At 37.5% G+C, this 23,431-nt stretch overlaps 1 long non-coding RNA gene across 1 annotated transcript in view; it reads right to left on the reverse strand.

The window, feature by feature from the left end:
- Window positions 1-1,625: 1,625 nt before the first annotated feature.
- The window catches only part of LOC115939818 (uncharacterized), a 47,910-nt gene continuing 26,104 nt past the window's right edge, over window positions 1,626-23,431 (reverse strand). The window contains exon 5 of the long non-coding RNA XR_014142436.1: window positions 1,626-3,221. This is a non-coding gene — a long non-coding RNA (uncharacterized LOC115939818). The remainder of the gene's footprint in view (window positions 3,222-23,431) is intronic.

Below are 23,431 nucleotides of genomic sequence, written 5' to 3' on the forward strand. Positions count from 1 at the left end.
CATAAAGAATTATATGGCTCTCATTTTCATTGGATGTGAAATCTACATCTTAAAGTGCATGATTCTATAATTTTTAGAAGAGGCTCAGATTTTAGCCAGCCAAAAATAATAACTGCCCAATATATTCTTCTCCTATGGCTTTCCATAATTAAATTTTTTACTGGTATATTTCGAAAAGTAGTGCTACAGAACATTTGGGAAAAGATTCTCTAAATAAATGGTAAAATAAATCAACTTATCCTCTGCATCACACACACACACACACACACAGACACACACGATTCCAGGTGGATTGTAAGTTTAAATTTGAATGCTAGACCATAAGTTTATAGGGGATAAGATAGAATAATATCTTCAGGTCCCTGGGATAGACAGACACTTCACAAAAACAGATATCCAAATGACCAATAGACAAAAAGTGCTCAAGCACATCAGTCATGAGAGAAATACAAATTTTCTTTTTAAATTAAGACCACGACACAGCTAGGAGAATGTGCAAAAATTAAAAAGACTGATAATATCAACTACTGATATGAATGTGAAGCAATTGGAATTCTTATATATTGCTAATGATAATGTAAATTTGTAAAATCTCTTTGAAAAACTAGTCAGTAGTATCTACTAAACCTGAACATATGCATACTCTATGACCCAGCAACTTTAGTCCAGTATATATACAACAGAAGTGTGTGAAAGGTATAAGAATGTGCAGAACAGCATTATTTATAATAACCAAGCCTACAAACAATCTCAAGTCCATCAATGATAGGAAAGAGAAATAAACTGTGATATACTCACCTGACAGAATACTATTCAGCACAACTATGCCTATGTACAGCCACCATAGATAAATCTCATGAACATAAAGTTAAGCAAAGGAAGCCAAACACAGAAAAGAACATAATGTACAATTCCATTTATATACATTTCAAAACAGGCAAAACTAAATGATGGGGTCAGAAGACAGAATAGCGAGTTCTTTTAAGTGAGGAAAACAAGAGTAATGGGCAAAGGGACATTTCTGGGGTTTAGATAATAATCTACTTTGTAATCTGGGTGCTGGGTACACAGTTGTTTTTATTTTATTAAAATTCATCTAACTGTACTTTTATGACTTATACACATTTCTATAAGCATGCCATATTTGAAAAAAAGGTTTGCTTTTTTTTAAAGGCTGAGAATACCAAGCATGATAAAGCTTTGAAGCAACTGAAACTCTCATGTACTCCTGATGGCAATGGAAATGGGTATAATTACTTTGGAAAATCATCCGGCAGTAACTACTAATATTGAACATACATATACTCTTTAACTCAGCAATTCCACTGTTAGCTACAGGACTAAAAGAAATATATTTGTAAACAAAAATACATGTATAAGAATGTACATAGTAACATTATTATCCAGAGCTAAAGAACCAACAGATACATGAAAAGGTGTTCATCACGAACCATCAGGGAAATACAAATCAAAACCACAATGAGATATCACCTCACACCTGTGAAAACTGTAATTATCAAAAAGAGATACAAGTATTAGTGAGGATGTGGCAAAAAGGGGAACCCTTGTGTACTGCTGGTGGGACAGAAAACAGTATGAAAGTCCCTTAAAAACTAAAACATAGAACTACCATATGATCCAGCAATTCCACTTTGGGGTATTTATCTGTGGGAAAAAGAACACTAATTCAAAAAGACTTATGCACCATCATGTTCACAACTGCATTATTTACAAAAGCCAAGACATGAAAATAACTTTCGTGTCCATCAAAAGATAAATGGATAAAGATGTGGTATGTATATATGATGGAATATTATTTAGCCATAAAAAGACAGAAATATTGCCATTTGTGACAAGATGGATAGACTTCAAAAGCATTGAGTGAAATGAGTCAGAGAAAGACAAATAGTGTGTAATCTCACTTATATGTAGAATCTAAAAAAAAAAAACTTATAGAAAACAGGTTGGTGGTTCCAGATGTGGGGTGTGGAGAACACACAAAATGAGTGAAAGTGGTCAAGAGGTACAAACTTCCAGTACAAAACAAGCAAATCGTGGGGGATGTAACACACAGCATGGTAAATACAGTTAACAATACTGAATTGTACATTTGAAAGTTGCTAAGACAATAGATCTTAAAAGTTCTCATAACAAGAAAAAATATTTTGTACCTTTGTGTGGTGATAGATGTTAACTAAACTTATTGTGGTAATTATTTCTCAATAGATACCTATATCAAGTCAATATGTTGTACACCTGAAACTAATACAATGTTATATGTCAATTACATCTCAATTTAAAAAAAGCAAAGGAGGAAATATGTATAGTAATAGATTCTAAGAGATGGAACAAAAAGGTGGGAATAAATAATTTTGGATTGGGCTACATTAATCAGTATGAGTGTACTTGTCAGAGTTTCTCGATTAATGTTTGAGGAAATGACCCACCTGAAACTGACAAATCTCACATAACATGTATCTTTAATTTTAAAAATTGAACACCAAGTTTATTAGGGTTTTTCAGAAAAACAGAGTGACTAGGATTATGTATATACATAGAAAGATATTTATTTTTTAAATTTGGCTTATGTTATTATGGAGGCTGGCAAGTGCAAAATCTGCAGGGTGTGCCAAGAGGCTGGAGACCAAGGAAGAAAAACAGCAGTCTAGTCGAAGCGAAAAAAAAAAAAAAAAAAAGTCTACCAGAAAACCCAACTAGCAACCATACAATGGAATACTCTACAGCAAAGAAATAAGTGTACATTGCTACATTCATTAAAATTCTATACACTATTCAGAAATGAAAATGAATACATTACTGTCATATGTGACAAATCTCACGAACATAATGTTGAGCAAAGGAAACCAGACACAAAGTAACTAAAAACAGTATGATTCTATTAACACAGAGCTCAGAAACAAGCAAACTAATTTATGCTTTTAGAAGACAAGATGGTGGTTAACTTTGGAGACGGTGGCATTGGAGCATTTATGGGAGAGTTTTCTGAGACAGTGACAGTGTTGTTATTTCTTGACTCTGGTGGTGTTTACTTAAGTATGGTACTTCAAGGTGTTTACATATGAATCAAGAAACAGACTCTTAATCATACAGAACAAATTGATGGTTATCAGAAGGCAGGTGGGTGGGGAGAGTGCACCTGTGATGAGCATCGGTGTGTTGTATGGAAGTATTGAATCACGATACGGTCTGTATACCTGAAACTAATATAACAATGTATGTTAACTGGAATTAAAAACTTTTTAAAGAGATGTTTACATATGGTTTGTCTGTTTTTCTGTATGTATATTGCACTCTTATTTAAAGAATTTATTAAAACAAAACATACAAAGATTTTTTTTTAAATCTTTCTACCTAGCACTAAGCATCCATTTCCTTATTAGACAAAAATATGTTTACCCCTTCCCCAAAAGGAAGCAACACAAAGCCACACTGCTGCATCCAGATCTAAATCCAGCATCTCTGGGTTCATCTACTCCTTCAGTACTTATTTTACAATCTTTTCTCTATATATTCTCTAATTTATACCAGCCTAACGGGTAACGACTATGTCATGTAAAGTGTAGGAAAGAAGACAAAGGAAAACAAATTCTATTTAAATTAGTTTATAATAACTTAGAAACATATAAATAGATAAGCTAAATATCAAAGAAAAGAAGTCTAGATGATACAATTCTTAGTTCAGCAACCGGTCATGAAGCCATAGCTGATGTTTATGACAGTCTTCCTGCACCATCCATTCCACATCCCCTCTGCTTTCGGCTAACATCAACTTGTCAGGATGCTCTACTCCAGTTGATTGACCCAAACCTTCATTTCTGAGATATCTGAGCCCATGGATGCTAGGTGTGTAAAGTCTTTTATTAAATTTTATCTTTGGACACAGCATTTCTAGAAGGCATCCCAGTATATTTCCTTAATTCCATCCACATCCTGCCTGCCCCCATCGTGTGAAAGAAATCCTTTTCTCTTTGGCAGTCAGAATTCATTATCCAACTCTACACCATACATCTTTTTATATCTGTTCATTCAGTGACATGAGAAGCACCAAATGACTAGATGACTATGAGCTTCTAATTAAAGGGATCTTTCTTACATCTCCTGATGGAAATATGTCTCCCTCGAGTACTAAGAGCTCTAAACCAGAATTCAAAATCATGGAAGTAGGAAGCAAAATTTTTGAAACTGGCTGTTTATTGTAATAGTGAGAGGTGTCATTCATATTTAACCCCCTTTGTCCCTATATCCGTATATCCTGATGAAGGGAGGAAACACACGATTATTGGTCCTTGGTTGAGATCACTAAGCAAATCCTGTAGGGAGTAGGCCAATTCCTTAAGGCTTTATCTCCTAACCTGGGCTTTACTAGGCTTTACCATCACCTTCAAATCCCATGAGCATCCTCCGCTTGCCCTATTTCTTCTGGTGTGAAGTGAGTTCTGTGGTCAGAGAAATGTTGTTTGAAATAACTTAATGCAAAATCCATGTCAGTTATGCTTTCAACTGCAATTGTCAGAAGACTCAACAAAAACATAGGGTGAACAGAAAGACATTTAACAATATTAGGTGGTAAGTTTGTTTCAGAATAAGTTAATTCAACAGCTCACAAATCTCTTAAGGTTCTTTCTCATTTTATTTTTTAGTTCCCCTCATAGCAAAAAGCAACATTCATATTCAGAAAAGAAAAATCTCATAGGATTAAATAAATTAAACCATGTTAAGTACTTAGATTGGTGCCAAGCATATAATAAGCACAAAGCAAATGTTTGCCAATATTTTTATCATCATCATCATCATCATCATCATCATATTTTTGCTATTATTCCTAAACCACCCAAGGAAAATGGGATCATCATGATTTTTATAGAGCCCTAAGACCAGGAAGAGGTCTAGACTTTTCCTAAGAACATGGCTGCCTGATACCCACATGAATCTTGGTGCCAAAAGCAAGGGACAGACTCATATCTGGCACAGTGCTTTTATTATTATTTGCATGGCCATTACACTACTCCTGTTATTTGGTTATATAATGTAGATAAGTTAATTTTTCTCCAATGTTAAAAGAGGAAGGTTAATGTTAAAAATTTTAGGACAAAATGCCTAAAAAAACCAAGCAGCATATAACATAGTACCACACACTCAAGGGATGTGACGTAAATAACCATAATATTGACTGGGCAAGAAACTCAGACCTCATTTTCTCCACAATCACTGACAGCTGGCTTTGGTACTCCAAAATTTTGGAGTAGCACAAATTTCAAGTCTGTGTAAAATACTTTTCTAAAACACCATGAACCTATGCATCTCTTATTTAAAAATTTCTTTCCAGTTCTGACCATCAGTTAAAGAAGTATACTACTCATTGTCTCACAGTAGTTTCAGGACAGACAATTATTGACAGAACAAATTTTTATACCACCTGAGGTTATGTATATGCAATAAATAACAATAGGCTGATAAATGATCTGATGTTTTGGATCATTTTAAAGATCCACTTGGATCTTTGGGAAAAGTGATATTAATGATTATGCAGATTTCACAAAAAGCAACAATCAAAAATTCAATTCACTGATCACCCAGGGAAAGTGCCTAAGTCCACATGAGTCTGCTTCTGTGTTCTATTCTCTGCTTCTTTATAGACTATATGCTTTATCCCGATTGCTTAGTTGCAGTATATGTCAATAAATACAGTATAAAATAACAATATATGTCAATAGCAATGCCCTAGCATTAAGGTCTTAATATGTCATTCCCTGTTTTAATAATCTGATCAACAAACTATAAAGCAGATATTGTCAGCCCATTTTATAGATATATCAGAGCAAAATTCAGTGCCTTGCTCAAAATCACTCAGTACATTAGAATTTAGAACCCAGGCAGAGCTCCTTTTTTTGACCATGTCTCTAAAATGAGGATGACTAAGGTCATATCAATTGATCTTATTTACTGTACTTAAAATCCTAACCCCAAGCTTAAGGCTTGTGGTTTTGAGGCCTGAATATTAGTAATTTGACACCCAAATTCTGAGACTAAAGCTGTAATATTATTAATGGAAGAATCATTTTCAAACAATGATCAGTTTCCTATAGCTTATCCATAAAAGATGCAAATTGTACCATTTGTATAACAGGTAGTTGAAATCCCTTGTTAAAAATTACTTTATCCAGGGCGCCTGGGTGGCTCAGATGGTTAAGCGTCTGCCTTCGGCTCAGGTCATGATCTCAGGGTCCTGGGATCGAGTCCCGCATCGGGCTTCCTGCTCCTTGGGAGCCTGCTTCTCCCTCTGCCTCTCTGTCTCTCTCTCTGTCTCTCATGAATAAATAAATAAAATCTTTAAAAAAAATTTTTAAAAAAATTACTTTATCCATATGTTTCATTAGGTTGAAACGTTTTCTACACAGCATTTTCAACTCAAAAGGAACATGGTATTCCTGAAACTCTAACTTGAAACCATCTTTTATATCACACTTCTGACAATGACCTCGAAACTCATGCTTTAAGATGTTTTTCTACTATTCATTTCAAAACATTGCGATGATTATTAAATGTTTACTAATTAGGTGCCAACAAATATCTGTTGAGTTCTTATTTTATGCTAAACACCGTACTGAGCACTGGGGAAAGAATAAGTAGAAAAGAAAAGTCCTTGCCCTCATGGAGCCTACACTTTAATAGAAAATACAAACTAATAAAAGAAGTTTAAAAAATTAATTAACTAATTAAATATGGTAAATGCCAGAAAATTTGTTGGAGAGGAGCAGGGAACATAGGTTACATGGTCAGAAAAGACCATTCTGACTAAAATAACATTAAAGGATGAAGAGACACTGCTCTGTGAAGAGGAAGAACAAGAGAGTTCTAGGTAGGGAAAGAGTATGCACCAAGATCCTGAGGCAGGAAGAGATGCTTATTTTTAAAGGCAACCAGTGTGCTTGGAATGTGTTGAGAAAGTACATATATAAGCATAACTGAGTTAACAACAGCAACAGACCCAATTATTCTAACTAGGCTTTTCTTCATTCTTCCCATTACTCTATTTATCTCTATTCTTCAGTCCTGAACTGGTGATATGAGTCAGTCACTATACTCCAATTTCCTGAATGGAGGCCGTTAGGACTATTATTCCTTATCAAATGTATATTATAAATGGACCATAAACGAGACAATGTGTTAGCCACTCAGGATGCAAAGAGGATTTTGCACCAGCCCTTGTGAAGGTCAAATGGCATCTACACTAAAAAGCCAATAAACACAGGCTCGAGTGACAAGTGTTCAGGGTAAACATGATTGCTCAGAGTAAGGCCATAAAATAAGGGAACACTGACGGGAGGGTCATCTTCTTTTCTGAGCAATGCATCAAGGATATTTTCAGTGTTTTTCTTTCTGACTCACTATAACCTAACTTAGGAGCACTGAATGGCTCTGCCTGCAAGTTGCAGCCCATTTCTCACAAAGGAATCTGTAACACACATGCTGCTTGCTTTTAGTGTAATCTCTGATAGGGTTGAAAATCTTCTAAACAAGTCTTGGCATCTCTTGCTCTCATAGTTTTAGCAAGTTAATTACTCTTCCATAAGATGTGATTTCCTGGGATTCAGTGAGCTGACATTGCTTCGAGTTAATTTATTCAAGGCTGAACAGTTACATTGATTAGACAACTCCACAGCACCAGGTTTCAATGTTTCTGGAATTGCTCTCTTTGAATTTCAATGTAGTTAATGACAGAGGAGTGAGGCTGGTGTGTCTTCTGTTATCACCTGTGGAAAGTTCAATAGACTTTTTTAGGGCTCGTGTTAGGAATAGGTATTGTCTTTGTGTAGTGCTTATTAAGAGGACTCTCTTAATAAGTTTCAGTAGTACCAAAGGTTAGGTGAAACAAGCTTACTGTGAGATGCAACTTATGACCTTTCAGGATAAGGGTTCTGTGTATAATGAAGAGTATTCCATTAAAAATGGCATTTTGAAGAATGATGGTAGTGTGGTGTGCACCCAGCTACTGACACGGGAAACATGCTAAGGTGAATTACATTTCTACATAAGCTGCAAACACAGTGATATAATATATGGAGGCGAACTATAGAATGGAACAAAACATAGTAGAGATGACGCTAAGGCTGTTGACTGGTAAGCAGCTCACCCTGCCACACTGTATAAATATTTAAGCATAGTGAATACCTTTTTAACTCTTCACTTCTTTCATTTCAGATCATTCCCGAAAACAGTTTTGATTTTTTTTTTTAAAGATTTTATTTATTTATTTGACAGAGACAGCGAGAGCAGGAACACAAGCAGGGGGAGTGGGAGAGGGAGAAGCAGGCTTCCCGCTGAGCAGGGAGCCCGATGTGGGACTCGATCCCAGGACTCTGGGATCATGACCTAAGCCGAAGGCAGCCGCTTAACGACTGAGCCATCCAGGCACCCAGTTTTGATCATTTTTAAATATACCTTGAAAAAGTACAGGAAGCTTCAAAACCCCATTCCAGAAAAAATTCAGGATTTTTGACTCAGAGGGCTCTTTGTAGAACAGAGAAGGTGTTTAAAAGATACTTAAAGAAACAACGACTTTTTAGGACTCTCATATCTTATGTTCATTTCCAGTAATTGCTTGTTGTAATTTTTGCTGTTATTCCCCTCCATTGCCTCAAACCTTCTTTAAAAATCTGCTATTCTCATCAACCTTGGTTAGTGATGCATTCGATGGATAGAGGAAGTAGGAAATTGGTGTCCAGTGTACAAAAAAGAGCAGTTAGCAGAAGGAAAAAGAAGAACTCAGTGGAAGAAATCCAGGCAAACTGTCTAGAAAATGTAATTCTCAAGAATACTCAGAGACATTAGCACGGCTAAATTTTCTATAATACAAGGGATAGAGCTTTGAGCCATTTTATCAAGATACTAAAAGGAAAGGGGACTCAAGAAAGTTGGAGGACCTGCAGTCACTCATGTTACAGACATCTGGTTTGTATAAGCGCATAGTGTACACATTTCAGGCCATCTATTCAAGTGTGCAATTATTTTCTCTTATAACTGAACTAGGTTTCTGTTGTAAGCTTCTGCCCTGTGGTGGGAAGTTAATCATAACTGCTTGCCAGGAGTTGTGTAGGAATTCCAGGTGAATATACAATACCCGTGAGAGAGAGGGAAACCACCTGGTCTTTTTCCATCCTCTTTTCAAGCTGGCTGCAAATGAGGAAGCTTTTATTCGCTCCTGGCCTCTTTCATGTAGGGAACTCAATCCTGTGGCTCTTCTGTCTGGTCCATCTGCATTGGTAATTTAGTGCCCTCTGCAAATGTACTACTGCTTTCTTCCCTGCAGTTGGAATATGCAGGACCTCTGCGAGGCCAGACATATAACACAGTTATATGCATTCTGTTACTCTGTGACATTTTGGAGTACAATGGTCCTTCCTTTCCCCAACCCTGGAAAGGGAGAAAAGAATGTGGACAGGAAGACTTACTCGTATATTATCAACTTTTTATGTGGACCCTAGGTTTTTGCCAATAAAAGCCAATACTTTAGAAATCCAAAAACCCCTCTCTGCTTTTCTGCAGCATTATGACTCCTCCAAGACAAGGATTGATAACTGACTGAAAAGGCAGAAGGACAGAAGGGAAGAAACACAAGAAAGGAAGACACTTGACATTTTTTTTAAATGCTCCCCTTTACAAAAAGAACTAACAACTATTCATGGACAAGATGCCACTAAGAAAATACTAGAACATGGGGGGAGAGGCTGAAGCACCCCCCTGCATCACAGAGACCAAGAGTATTAGATGGGTAAGAGGAGTGGCTAAGCACTGACCATAGGCTGGCACCATACCAACTGAGGTCTCCCCTGAACCTTCTGTTCTCCAGTGGGAAAAGAGTGCACAGGGTGGACATCTAGCTCCCCCAGCACTGTGAGTTGCTTCTTAGGAGTCCCCACTCTGACCTCACCTCATGGGGGATGCGGGAGAGTATGTGGGGTTTGACCACTAGAAATCTCATTGTGACAAACGAGGGCAGAGCTTGCAACAAGAAGTGCTCAGATCTTGGCAGACCAAGTTCCTACCTGCAGTGCCCAAGTGGTAGTTCCAAGTAGCAGTTTTGCTCATCAGCAGAATCCAAGATGGTGGTGCAGTTGACCAGCCAGATTCAGGTCCTCAAATGAAGAGCCTTGCCAGTGCTGGACCCTAGTCTGACCACCCCACCCCCCGCCCCCAGGGACAGGAGTTAAGTCATAGCATAGTTCATTGCTGAGTGTAGCTCCTAGCTCTGCCTGATCAGAAAGCCTGGCCAGAACTCCTGGAAGCTGCTTAGCTCAGCAACACTCAAGCAAAGAGTGTGGCAGGCAGAGCTAATCATCCGCAGAGCAAAGCCAGTGGCACCATTTGGCTAGGGAATTTGGGGTGCAGGTTGGCTTGAGTCAAAACTACAAAGAGTCTTGCTGGACATGGAGCTATTTCCCCACTCCACCCAGGCAGGAGAGCTAATTCACAGCCCCATCCACTGCTGAGTGTAGCTCCTGGTCCCATCTAACCAGAAAGCCTAACTGGAAATACCTTGAAGGTTGCTTGAAGCTGGCTTTCCTGCTTCACCTAGTAAGGGGAGCTAATTAATAGCCCTACATCTGTTAAGTGTACCTCCTAGCCCCACCTTATCAGAAAGTCTGACCAGCAACACCTGAAACTGATTGGAGCTAGCTTTCCTGCTTGGCCCAGTCAAGGGAGCTAATTAATAGCCCTGCATCTGCTAAGCATACCACCTAGCCACACCTGAACAGAAAGCCTGGCCAGAACACCTGGAAAGCTATATAGCCCAACAACAGTTGAGCACAGAGTCTAGACATCAGAGCTGATCATCCACGGAGCAAAGTCAGTGGTGCCATTTGGTCAGGCAACTTAGGGGACAAATCAGCTTGAGTCAAGACCACAAAGAGCCTTGCCATACTTGGAGTCAGTTCTCCTGCTCTGCCCAAGCAGAAAAAATAATTCATAGCTCCACCCATTGCTGAATACAGTCTTCAGCCCCACCCCCACCAGGGAACCTATTAAGAGCACATGGGAAGCTGCATGGCTCTTCCAAACAGCCCTGCTTACAGTGGCACTTAAACACAGCACAACCTGGACTTGCCCAGTCTCCAGAGCAAAACCAGTGGCCTCATCTGGCCAGGGAACTCAGTGCACAGTCTTACCTGATTCAGGTCCCCAAACAATGAGCCACACAGGTCTTGGGGCCTGTTCTGCTCCCCCACTAGGGCGGAGAAGCTAATTCATAGCACCACCTACCTCTGAGTACACTACCCAGTCTTGATCACCTAGGAAGCCTGATCAGAGAACCCAGGCAACCATGAAGTCCACTCTATGGCATCTCTTGGTCAGGGAACCAAGCCAGTAGTCCTAATCAACTGTTCTTAGCCAGAGGCACACCCCCACCTCAGATTTCAGGCAACAGCCTTGCCCCAAAATAGAAGCTAATAGTTAATCTCATCTGCCCAGGAATGTTACCAGCAGACACATCCAGAACACCAAACTAAGAAGACTGGTGAATAACTGTCTCTGCCAAAGCAAACCTAAAGTCTGGAAGAGGAGATGGTATATTCAAATGTGCAGATACCAATGTAATGAGCCAAAGCTCAAGAAGAATCAGGTAAACCTGACACTGCCAAAAGAAACTAATAAAGTTCCAATAACCCTAAAGAAATAAAGATCTGTGAATTGTCAGATAAAGAATTTGGAATAATTTTTTAAAGAAGTTTAGTGAACTACAAGAACACACAACTAAACAAAATTAGGAAAACAATGCATAAACAAAAGGAGTTCAACAAAGCAATAGAAACATTAAACATTTCATTAAAACATAAAAAAGTAGCATAAAACTCACTGGTAATGGTAAACATATAGTCAAAGTTAGATTTGATAATATGTCAATGATGCTGTATAATTCTAATACAACTGTTGTTTAAAAGTTAAGAAAACATATTTAAAAATAACCATAACTACAATAAACTGTTATTAGATAAATACTATGAAAAATATGGAAACTATAAAATCAGTAACCTAAAGTGTGAAGTGGAGGGAAAATAAAAGTGTGAAGTATAGGAATGCTACTGAAGTTAAATTTTTTTTTCTTTTATTATTTTTTTTTTATTATGTTATGCAGGAAGGGAAAAATGAAGGTGGTGGAAATCGGAGGGGGACACAAACCATGAGAGACTATGGACTCTGAAGTTAAATTTTTATCAGTTTAAAATCAGGTGTTATAATTTTAATATATTTTATATAAGCTTCATGGTAACCACAAGGGAAAAATCTGTGGTAATTACACAAAAGAACATGATAAAAAAAAAAAGGCAAAGCCTACTGATACCAAAAGACATCAAAACACAAAAGAAAATAGCAGGATAAGAAGCAAGAAACAATGGATCTAAAAAACAAGCCATAAAATAATGAATAAGATGACAGTAGTAAGTCCTTACCTATCAATAAAGTCTACATTTGAATGGATTAAATTACATTTAAAAAGATCACAAAAAAAAAAAGATTCAATAGACTGCCTACAAGCGACTCACATTAGCCTTAAAGACACACATAGATTGAGAGTAAAAGGACAGAAAAAGATATTTCAATCAATATCTATACTTATATCAGGCAAAATAGACTTTAAACTAAAAATGATAAAAAGAGACAAACAAGGTCATTATATAAATGGGTCAATCTATCAAGAAGAAATAACAATTATCAGTATTTATGCATGCAACTTTGGAGTCTCTAAATATATAAAACAAAAACAGAGCCAAAGGAGAAATAAAGAGCAACGCAATCATAGGTAGGGACTTTAATACCCCATTCTCAACAACAGATATATTACCCAGAGAAAATCAATAAAGAAGCAATAGAGGGACACCTGCGTGGCTCAGTCAGTTAAGTGTTTGCCTTCAGCTCAGGTCATGATCCCAGGGTCCTGGGATTGAGTCCTGAATTAGGCTCCTTGCTCGTTGGGGAGCCTGCTTCTCCCTCTGCCTGCCACTCCCCCTGCTAGTGCCCTCTCTCTCTCTCCATCAAATAAGTAAATAAATAAAATCTTAAAAAAAAAAAAAAAGAAACAATAGATTTGAACAATGACCAAGCAGACCTAACAGTCATATACAGAATATTTTACCCCACAACAGCAGAACACACATTCTCCTCAAGCATACATAGAACATTTTCTAGAATAGAACATAGGTTTGGTCACAAAGTAAGTCTTACCAAATTCAAGACTGAAATCATACCAAGTATCTTTTCTAACCATAAAGGAATGAAACTAGAAGCCTAGTAACAGGAGGAAAACTGGAAAACTCATGGACACATGGAAATTAAACAATACTCTCCTGAACACCAAAGGATTAAAGAAGAAATTAAAGGGGAAATGTTAAAAAGTATCTTGAGACAAACAAAAAGGAAACAAAAATGGAAACCAAAATATATGGGATACAGCTAAACAGTTCTAAGAGAAATGTTTTTTTTTTTTTTTAGATTTTATTTATTTGACACAGAGAGAGAGAGAGAGAAAGAGCAGCAGAAGGAGAGGGAGAAGCAGACTCCCAGCTGAGCAGGGAGCCCAATGCAGGACTTGATCCCAGGACCCCAGGAACATGACCTGAGCCAAAGGCTGACGCTTATCCAACTGAGCCACCCAAGTGCCCAAGAGAAATGCTTATAACAACAAATGCCTACATTAAGAAACAAGAAAGACTGCAAAGAAACAACCTAACTCTGCACCTCAAGGAACTAGAAAGAAAAGAACAAACTAAGCCCAAAGTTAGCAGAAGGAAGAAAATAATAAAGATCAGAGCAAAAATATATGAAATAAAGAACAGGGAAACAACACAGCAGATTAACAAAACCAAGAGTTTGTTTTCTGAAAAGATAAACAAAATTGACAAACTTTAAATGAACCAAGAAAAAAAAGAGGAAACTAATCAACAAAATTATAAATGAAAAAGAAGACATTACAGTTGATACCACAGAAATAAAAGGGATCATAAGAAGTTACCATGAACAACTATACGCCAGAAAAAAATGAAAAAAACTCTTAGAAGCCTACATCCTACCAACACTGAATTAGAAAGAAACAAAATCTGAACCAACCAATTACTAGTAATGAGATTGAATCAGTAATCAAAAATCTCCCAGTAAAGAAAATCCCAGGCCCAGATAGCTTCACTGGTGAATTTTACCAAACATTTAAAGAAATATTAACATCAGGGCGCCTGGGTGGCTCAGTTGGTTAAGCGACTGCCTTCGGCTCAGGTCATGATCCTGGAGTCCCTGGATCGAGTCCCGCATCGGGCTCCCTGCTCGGCAGGGAGTCTGCTTCTCCCTCTGATCCTCCCCCCTCTCATGTGCTCTCTCTCTCATTCTCTCTCTCTCAAATAAATAAATAAATAAATCTTTAAAAAAAAAAAAAAAAAGAAATATTAACATCAATCGTACTCAAACTCTTCCAAAAAATTGAAGAAGAGGGAACACTTCAGAAGTTTGAAACTCATTTTACGAGGTCAGCATTTCCCTGATACAGCGCCAGAGAAGGACACTACAAGAAAAGAAAACTACAGGCCAATATCCCAAATGAATATTGTTGCAAGGATGGTTCAACATGCACAAATCAATACATGTGATATATCACATTAATAGAATGAAAGAAAAAATCATATGATGATCACAATAGATGCAGAAAAAGCATTTGACAAAATTCAACATCTATTTATGATAAAAATTCTTAACAAATTAGGTCTAGAAGGAAAATACTTCAACACAGTAAAGGCCATATATTACAAGCCCACAGCTAACATCACACTCAATGGTGCAAGACTGAAAGTTTTCCTCTAAGATCAGGAATAAGACAAGGGTGCCCACTCTCACCACTCCAGTTCAACATAGTATTAGAAGTTCTAGCTAGAGAAATCAAGCAAGAAAAAGAAACAAAAGTTATCAGAATTGGAAAAAGAAGTAAAATTTGCTGTACTTGTAAAAGATGATTTTATATATAGAAAACCCTAAAGACTCACCAAAAATCTATTAGATTTCTTCAACAAATTCAGTAAAGCTACAGGATACAAAATTAGCATAAAAAAAATCAGTAGTGTGTCTATACACTAACTGTAAATCATCTGAAAAAGAAATAAAGAAAGTGATCCCACTTACAATAGCACCAAAACAATAGAAAAAACTTGGGATAAATTTAACCCAAGGAGGTAAAATCTCTCTACACGGAAAACTACAAGACACTGATGAAAGAAATCAAAGATGACACAAAGAAATGGACAGACACTCTGTGTTCATGGATTGGAAGAATTAATATGGTTGAAGTGTTTGTACTACCCAAAGCCATTTATTGATTCATTGCAAACCCTGTCAAGATTATAATGGCACTTTTTACAGAAGGAGAAAAAACAATTCTAAAACTTATATGGAACCATGAAAACCCTGGATAGCCAAAACAAACCTGAGAAGGAACAAAGCAGAAGTCATCACATTTCCTAATTTCAAACTATACTATAAGCTATAGTAATCAAAACAGTGTGGCACTGGCATAAAAACAGACACATAGACAATGGAACAGAATTGAAAACCCAGAAATGAACCCATGCCTATACAGTCAACTAATATTTGACAAGGTTGCCAAGAGCATTCAATGGAGAAAAGACAGTCTCTTAAATAAATAGCGCTGGGAAAATTGGATTTTCACACGGTAAGAGATTTTTATACCATTCACAAAATTAAGTCACAATGGATTAAAAACTAAATGTAAGACTATAAACCATAAAATTCTTAGACAAAAACAAAGGGAAAAAAACCAAACTCCTTAACATGGGTCCTGGTAATGATTGAATCTGACATCTAATGCACAAGCAACAAAATCAAAAATAAACAAGTAGAATTACATGAAACAAAAAAGCTTTGCACAGCCAAAGAAACAACAAAACAGAAAAACAACTACTGAATGGGAAAAATATTTGCAAACCACATATCTGATAATACATTTAGAACTCATACAACTCAATGTCAAAATCATCATCATCATCATCACCCAATTTTTAAAATGGCAAAGGACACGAATAGATGTTTTTCTATGGATGATATACAAATGGCCAACAGGTACATGAAAATATGCTCAACGTCACTAATTATTAGGGGAATGCAAATTAAAACTCCAATGGAATATCAACTCATACCTGTTGAAACGGCCATCATCAAAAAGGCAAAAGATAGCAAATGCTAACAAGGAGGTGGAAAAAAAAGAACCCTCATGCACTGTTGATGGCAATGCAAACTGGTGCAGCCACCTCAAAAAATAGTGTGAGGGTTTCTCAAAAAGTTGAAAATAGATCTACCATATGATCTGCTATTCTACTTCTGGGAATATATCCAAAGGAAATCAAAACACTATGTTGAAGAAATATGTTCACCCCCATGATTGTAGCAGCATTATTTACAGCAGCAGAGACATGGAAACAACCTAAGTGTCCGTCAATGGATGAATGGATAAAGATGTCATGGTAGATATATAAATGGCGTATTATTCAACCAATAAAAAAAGAAGGAAATCCTACCATTTGTGACAACATGGATGAACTTTGAGGGCGTTATGTTCATTCATAAGTGAAATAAGTCAGACAGAGAAAGGCAAATACTGTATAATCTCACTTATATGTGCAATATTAAAAGAAAAAAAACAGATTTGTGGTTACTAGAGGCAGGGGGTGAGCAGGGGGGAATTTGGATAAAAATGGCCTAGAGGTACACACTTCCAGGTATAAGATAGATAAGTACTGGGTATGTAATGTATACATGTTGACTATAGTTCACACTGCTATGTTATATATTTGAAAATTAAGAGAGTAGATCCTTAGAGTTCTCATCACAAGGAAAAGAAACATTTTTTTTCTTTTTTTTTTTATTTCTATATGAGATGATGGATATTAACCAAACTTACTGTGGTAACCCTTCCACAAAATTTGTGAGCCAAGTCATTATGCTTTACGTCTTCAACTTACACAGAATATATGTCAATTATATCTTAACAAAACTGGAAAAAAAACTTTCTAAAAAACTATATCCTTTTACATAAGGAAAATATTTTTTTGTTACTCATTAAATGGTTCGATTGCCTTGCAGTGAAGAAAGTATCCTATCACCGCACTGAAGTCTTCTGCTTCTTCCAGCCATACTGAGAAAGCAAGCCAATGATCAAGAGTCTGTTAACTTGACTGCGTCTGAGTCCTGGCCCACTCTGCATCTGTGAAATTTACCTTCCTGGAGCATTTTTTCCCAAGTATTTAACAAGGTGCTTTAAATACTATAATTCCCAAATAAGCACTTGTTCAAAATGAAATTATTTTGCTAGTTTTAATATTCATTCAAGTAATTATTGAGCCCCTACTCTGTGCAATGTTTGAGGTGCTGAGGAAATAGTAGTGAACATGACAAAGCTCTTGTCCATAGGGGGCACGCATTACAGTGAAAGGAACAGGCAATATACAAACGAACGAGTAAACACGGAGGGTAAGCAGATGGCGACACCGGCCACAGAGAAAAGCAGAGATGGTAAAGGGGTAGGTAGTCCAGGAGGGTGTGGGGAGAATAGGGTTGCTCTTTTATTTTGGGGCGTCAGGAAGGGCCTCACTGAGAAGAGAACATTTGAGCACAGGGCAATTGATCCAGCAAGAGATACAAGCAAGAGCTGAGCAGAGAAGCCAGTGTGCCTGGAGCCCAGGGCACTAGCAGGGAGCAACCGGAGGTGAGGTCAAGGAGACCCCGAGGGCCTTGTGGGTCATCGTGCAACTGGCTGTTGTTTTCCGAGTGTCATGGCAACCACTGCAGGGTTTTGAGCAGAGAAGTGACATCATTTGACTTTGTCCTAACAGGATTTCTCTCACTGTTGTGTGGAGAATAGGTAGTGGGGCAGGAGTAGGAGCAGGGAGACCAGTCAAGGGGCTCTGTGACAATCAAAGCAGCCAGATGGAGGTGGTTTGTTCCAGGGTGACAAAAGGGGCAGCGGTGCGATCTGGCGGATTCCAGATATGTTCTGAAGGTAGCACCCACAGGATCGGTTGTCGATACAAACCGGTGGGCATCATGGCCTCACGGACATGTAATTGCACCTTCTCCTCCTCTGGTTTACTTCCCTACCCAATCACAGCAACGCTCTTAATCCACTAGGGGAATTTTCAATTAGCGTTAATTAGAGTCTGCTACATTTTAAGCAAGCTGACTTTAACTAATGAGAACAACCTTCCAGAATGTTCCTGACAGCAACATGCTAAACATTTCCTCACCTCCTTTCCCATCTTCACCTTCTCTAGTCTAATTGCTTCTCACTTCACATAGAAGCCTCGGGATGGCGTTTCGGGGATTAACGAACAGAATCCTCCAAGAGAGAACATCTGTCCCAGAAATTGTATGGCTAGCTGTCTTTCTAAGAAAGGCAGAACTTGCAACTGATTCCTAATTCTTTTTGGTAATAAAATTCCTGATCTATGCAATGCCTTTTTCCCATTTCTCAGAACTACGTGTTAACCAAAGGTCACAAGCTGGTTCCAGTTCCCTGTTACTTTGCAATGTAATATAGTTCTGAAAAGAAAAGCTTGACTTAAAGGTCAAGATACAAAAATCTATTTTTTCTGACTATAAAATATTGAACATTTCCTTAGATTCACACACTATGCTTTAAGCAGCCTGGATGGTATCAACATTCCTTTAAAGTAAGGAGAATTTTTAAGTATCAAAACATCGGAGGGAAAAAGAAAGCAAAATACACAGAGGGCACTAAAGCCCTTATCAACACAAGTCTTCGAAGCCTACTTACATTCCACTTTATAGAGACATAGTCACACATGGAACCAAACACATTTTACATGGCTTTGCTCAATCACAGTAACAATTGTTTTAGGATTTTTCTAACAAAGATGACTCTAAATTTGAATACATCAAATTCTAGTATCAAAAATGAATTCCACGGGGCGCCTGGGTGGCTCAGTCGGTTAAGCGGCTGCCTTCGGCTCAGGTCATGATCCCAGGGTCCTGGGATCGAGCCCCACGTCGGGCTCCCTGCTCAGTGGAGAGTCTGCTTCTCCCTCTCCCTCTGCCTGCCTCTCTGCCTACTTGTGCTCTCTCTCTATCTCTCTGTCAAATAAATAAATAAAATCTTTAAAAAAAAAAATGAATTCCATTTTAAAATTTGGGTATGTTCCCTTTAAGAAGAAAAAAAAAAGTCCCCAGGAAGGCTGGGATGAAAGTTTTCAACAAGAGTGAAATAAGGTGATACTCCCTTGGATACCTTGGACGCCTTGGACACCACAGCCAGCATTCTGGCGCCCCCGTCTGCCCTACAGGCTTCACAACTCTTGAAGAAATCCACCCACTGTCCCTCAGCCACAGACCTAAAACTAAAAATTTTACTATTGCCTGGAAATACCCTGACTCACCTTCCCAGCTTCTAGGACGTTCTTCCCTTTTTCTCTTTCATCGGGCTATTTCAACTGCTCATGCCGCCAGCCACAGCAACATATTTCTTCAGTAGGTCACTATGATTAACCACTCAGCAAATACTTTCCTTACTTTGTAAATTCTCTAAGTTAAAAATTAAGGGTATTTCATTTGCTTCAGGTCTTAATTAATCATGAAAAGTCATGGCCATAAGCAGCCTAAGGGAGGCAATGTTTCATCTTCTTTCCTCACCTTTACCATTTGGAGTGGAATCATGACAAAGAAGGCACAAGGAATAGTATGAATTATGGAAACATGAAATAAAGACAATAAAACCGCTTAGATGTACCTGACATTTTCTCTCTAGGGAAGCAGAACCCTCTCTTGTCAAAATACCTCACTTACAGTTAGTTGATCCTTGAACAGCATGAGTTTAAACTGCGTGGGTCCACTTATATGTGGATTTTTTTTTTCAATAAATACAGTACAGTACTGTATTTTCTCTTCCTTATGATTTTCTTAGTAACATTTTTTTCCTTAGTTTACTTTATTGTAAGAATACAGTATATAATACACAGAACATACAAAATATGTGTTAGTTGACTGTTTATGTTACTGGTCAGTCTTCTGGTCAATAGCACGCTATTAGTAGTTTGGTTTTGGGGGGAGTCAAAACTTATAGGCGGATTTTCAACTGTGTAGGGTGGTTGGTGCCCTGATCCCCATGTTGTTCAAGGGTCAACTATAATTTCACAGGTTAAATGGTGGTTGTTGTTGTGCTGTCCTGTCTTGTTTTGTTTTGACAAATATTTGTAATGCCGTAAGACTCCCAACTCCTCAGTTTTCACCACCTTTAAAAAATGCAGGAAAGAAGACTGTTCATTGTTTTCTCAATTTTTCATCATTGTATGACTCCTGATTGTATTTGGTGATAGCCTAAGTACTATATGAGTCTAGTGGTGGGATCCTAAATGTGGCGGATATTGTAACAAATATTACCTCTTTCTACTGTTTGATACGTAGGGTCATTAAGTTCTAAGAACTCAAAATATCCATGAAGGAGCAATAGACGGAAGCAGCTTTAACTTATGGAAGTATAAACTTATGAATTCATTAGTAAATCAGTCTAGGTACTTCTGTGAGGCAGATATTAAACTCACATGGTTTTAAATTTTCTTTACTAATGAAATTTTATCTTTCTTACAGGTAAATTTTTCCAGGAAGTATATATTTCATCAACAGATTTGAAAAATAACAATTATTACTCTTATAAAAGACAAGTTTGGGGCTCCTGGGTGGCCCAGTTGGTTAAGCGTCTGACTCTTGGTTTCAGCTCAGGTCATGATCTCATGGGTCGTGAGATGGAGCCCCGCATCAGCTCCGTGCTCAGCGGAGACTCTGCTTAAAATTCTCTCCCTCTCCCTCTGCTCCTCCTGCCCCCCACACTCTCTTTCTCTAGAAATCTTTTTTAAAAAGATAAGTTTTCATTCTAATATTTCAGAAACATAGTTACTTAAATTACTTATCCAGAAAATAGTTGCCTTAGAAACTATTTCAGCAATAACCTAATGATGGTTAAATGTGTTCCACTATACAATCTAGATAGCTGTTTTCTATGCCCTTTGAAATTCTTTTAAGAGTACTATAGAATAAAAGAACTTGAAGACGAAAGCAAGTATTGCTTTCAAAAAGCTGACAAAAATGCAATTGATTATGAAAAGAAGAAAACAATTTTATATCAGAAAAATAATGACTAGATATTGTTTATTGCTTCTTTGAAATGGACAAAAGCAGTATAAAACAATGAATGAGTTGGGGGATATGTTTTGTAAAATCAGTAAATAAATCAATCACTATTTTTTCTGTGAAGATGTATACCTATTGTATAATGAAGGCTTGACTTTTGATAAACAACTATACATAATAACAAAATTGGATAAATTTAAAAAATAAACATGCCCTCTGGGCAAAGGTGCATTGTTATGTGCCATATGGAGAGTAATGAATTAAAGATATATTCAACCATTTTGTTTAGGTAAGGAGGTCAGGATCTGTTTTAAGTGCTTTAGATATGTTATCTCTTATGGTCAACACAATAGCAGCATGAAATAGGTAATGTTATTTCCATGTCAAAATAAGGATATTTTTTGATGTTATACTTTTAAAATAACTTGGTAATTAAAACATTCCTAAAAGGTAGTTTTCTAAGACTAGGAAAAAAAGGCAAACCACAGAGGATTACTTATTTGTTAACTTCTACCCCTTCTCAAAAGTAATTTGAAACAACACACAAAATATAGGTTAAAAAGGCTGATAAGTTGCAGTCGTATTTCAGAACCATGAGAATAAAATGTAACCAGATAAATCATAGTAAGTTCCTATAACAGAAAGAAAGGTATTTAGCAATGAGTTCCTCAGGGGAGATATTTTTTTTTTCCTTAGAACCAAATTCTAAAAGAATGTCTCATATGAGGATTTATATAGGGCACATTAAATAATGTAATAGACGGTGTCAGAGTAAATGAAGGAGCAAATTTCCTATGCTTCTCTCTTGTTGCGACCTCCATAAAAACGGAGAACATCCCATTACACTGCAGCACAGGGAGGGCGTCTGGAAAGGGCAAAGCTGATGGTCAAGTACATTGCTTTTCAGCCATAGAACCCGACTCAAAGACACAACTTAAAGCCTGCTGAGGAGTTGATGTCAATTATTTCCCGAATACGGTGCTTCCTAATAGATGCTTCCTTCAAATGGGCATTTTTAAAAGCCTAGACTAGGGCGATTTGGGGTTATAGTCTTGGGCGAAAGCCTGGTAAGCTCCTCGGTCTGGATTTAAGGGTAGACCTGCACGCTGGAGATACCACAAGCAGCTTTATCAGTATTTTAACCCTGCGAGTACCCTCCTCTCATGGGACCCTGAACACAGGTGAACCAGTTTTCCAGGATTTTTCTCACGTGGTCGCTTTAGATTCACTCCTGGAGAGATACTTAGTGCAAGACTAGAAACCAATGCTTATAAGCACCAGCAATACAATTTTAGTTCAACAAAATGCTTCATTCTCAGAATTTCTTTGCATTTGAAAACATAAAGGCTAACTAAAACATTTATAGTAATGAGAATCAGTCCTTTCCTAGAGATTATTTGGAGGATTATGGTTAGGGTTAAAAAAAAGAATTAGGATCACCTCCAGGGGTTGAGTAGAAATTAAGGTTATTTTAAAGTCATCTTCCAGTTTATTTCTATTCCTATTTTTATGTCCAAGATTTTATATCCTATTTTGACTAAGCCATATCGTTTTCAACCCTATATTGAGAGTTCACTAGCATGTGGAAGTTTATAAATTCAGGCAAAAGGAGATTGGAATTTAAATAATTTAGAATGGTGACATTACCCTGTGATCTCATTTTCTACCTTCTTGAGTAGAAAACAGACATTTCAACTCAACTGCAAGAATTTTTCAGGCTGAGAAAGATGTGGACAGCAAAACAATAGACTCTTTGAAATCCACAAAGCAATAAAAGACTCCTGCCATAGGCTTAGCTACGCCCTAGCCAAGCCTCAAACAGGCAAAGTCACTTTCGGGAAACGTACAAAAAGAGGTGACTGAAGGCATGGCAGTAGCCCCAGCACCACTGAACAAGTTTGCCTTCTGCCACAAGACTCAATTTTGTAATATCTGATACTTCCAAAACAGCCGTATCCGCTTCCTTCAGCGAAATCTTCCAAATACTCAGAAAGTCCTTTCTTCTGCTTGTCTTTAAAGTAAATGAAGTCAAGATAAGCTGGTTTGCCTACTATGTGCTGCTTGATTTTTTCTTTTTAACCAAGGCAGGTAACTGCTAAGCTGAACAATCAAGACCCTTACGACTCAATCAGAAAATAACTTTATTCTGGGGCGCCTGGGTGGCTCAGTTGGTTAAGCGACTGCCTTCGGCTCAGGTCATGATCCTGGAGTCCCTGGA

The sequence above is a fragment of the Leptonychotes weddellii genome, chromosome 2 (genome assembly GCF_054177405.1).
Source record: "Leptonychotes weddellii isolate Sample4059 chromosome 2, ASM5417740v2, whole genome shotgun sequence".
Taxonomy (NCBI): Eukaryota; Metazoa; Chordata; class Mammalia; order Carnivora; family Phocidae; genus Leptonychotes; species Leptonychotes weddellii.